Source organism: Podarcis muralis, chromosome 1 (assembly GCF_964188315.1).
Source record: "Podarcis muralis chromosome 1, rPodMur119.hap1.1, whole genome shotgun sequence".
NCBI lineage: Eukaryota > Metazoa > Chordata > Lepidosauria > Squamata > Lacertidae > Podarcis > Podarcis muralis.
Window position 1 is genome coordinate 118,658,623 of NC_135655.1, and position 1,910 is coordinate 118,660,532.

Here is a 1,910-nt window from a genome sequence, read left to right on the forward strand (position 1 = left end):
CTCTCCAATGTAATGTTCAACAGAGATTCTGAAGATTGCCCTGGAAGGACATCAAAATGGAGAGCGCCAGAATTTCTCTATTCCACAGAATTTAAACTGCGTTTAAAAAGAACATGTGAATCTGACTCCACCTCTTTATTATTACAGGGGGGAATCTATGGCTTCCAGGGACTTTATTATGTCTGCCCTCTAAACGCTTTGGCGTTTAACCGTGCCAAGGAAAACCCTTGTTCCTGTGTTTAGGAACAGACAGTTTAAATGAGGTATCCCATTTATAGAATTAAGACACGGCATGCCATATCATTCCATACAGACCTGTGGCAACAGGAAGTGCTATTTTTTTCTAGAAAAAGAGGTGCTGGAACTCACCATCCTGCGTTTTCTTAGAATGGCAATGGCACCGACCAGAGAAGAAGAAGAAGAAGAAGAAGAAGAAGAAGAAGAAGAAGAAGAAGAAGAAGAAGAGTAGTAGTAGTAGTTTGGATTTGATATCCCGCTTTATCAAGGCGGCTAACATTCTCCTTTCCCTTCCTCCCCCACAACAAACACTCTGTGAGGTGAGTGAGGCTGAGAGATTTCAGAGAAGTGTGACTGGCCCAAGGTCACCCAGCAGCTGCACGTGGAGGAGCGGAGACGCAAACCTGGTTCCCCAGATTACGAGTCTATCGCTGTTAACCACTACACCAAGCTGGCTCTCTGAACTGAGTTCTGGCAAGTTCTGGCTGAAAAAAGACCCTGGTAACAGGTAACCTCAAGTCACCTTGAAAGCGACAGAGTAAAGACTATATCTAATGATCTGCTAGCAAGCATTACGAAAACTACAGACATACACCTTCTGGTTTCAGCCTTGGGTCGATTTGACCTGGCCTGCCACAACATTTTTGCAAATGAATAACAAATCCTGTAATTCCATCTGAAAGCTCCTTCAATCAAGTCCTTTATCCTGTCTTCCATGGGAACACGCCTTAATACACGGTGTGCACTTGAATTAAGGCGCAGCAGAGACTGTACTTTTTGAGAATTCTAAGGAAAAACCATCTTCCACAGAAACTGCTGCTTGCCTTCTATCACTGTGCCACTGAGAGTGTGCTCACTTATGGCTTATGTGTGTGGTACGGAAGCTGTACTACCCAGGACAGGATGGGGTTGTGCAGAGTTGTTAAGGCAGCAGAGAGCATTGTTGGCTGCCCACTCTCCACCTTAGAGCAGATTTATGCCACAAGGTGCCATAGGAAGGCACTGGACATAGTAAAAGATCCATCGCATCCTGGTCACTGTCTCTTCGAGCTCCTGCCGTCGGGACGGAGATACAGGACGATGAAGACAAGAACAAGCCGTCTTAAGAACAGCTTCTTCTCCAGAGCGATCTCGGCCCTGAATGGGAAGCCTGGACTTTGAAAGTCATCTAATCTTCCTTGCTGTATTATACTGTATTGTTTTAATTAGTGTTTTTATAGTGTTTTTTATAGTGTTTTATAGTGTTTTTATAGTGTTTTGATTTTGTGTGGAGTGCCCTACCTGGGTGGATGGAGCAGCCAAGTAATTTCGTTGTCCCCGAGAGGGGGCAATGACAATAAAGATATTATTATTATTATTATTATTATTATTATTATTATTATTATTCTCTTTGCTTGAATAATTGATCAAGGTGACTGGTGGGGAGAATTTTGCTCCTACCTCACAGGTCATATTACGGTGCAGAGCTCCGTAAGCGGATTAGTCACTGGGAGGAAGAAAAGCAAATTCTATTTGCTCCGAATTCCGGGACCTGCTTGCCTTCCACCTACCCTTGGAATTTGGATAAGCCAGCCCAAGACGTTTTGCTGCCCGAGGCAAAAGACAAAATGACATCCCTTCTCATTCCGTGTCCGAAAGCTGCTCCTTCAATTTCTCATAGATGCTGCAGCTCA

The 1,910-nt window shown here is 44.1% G+C and overlaps 1 long non-coding RNA gene across 1 annotated transcript; it reads left to right on the forward strand.

Moving 5' to 3' along the window:
* The first annotated feature begins 1,002 nt into the window (after positions 1-1,002).
* LOC144328096 (uncharacterized) lies at positions 1,003-1,597 on the forward strand. Its single transcript, XR_013393350.1, has 2 exons — positions 1,003-1,458; positions 1,491-1,597. It is a non-coding gene; the product is annotated as an uncharacterized LOC144328096 (long non-coding RNA).
* The last annotated feature ends 313 nt before the right edge of the window (positions 1,598-1,910 follow it).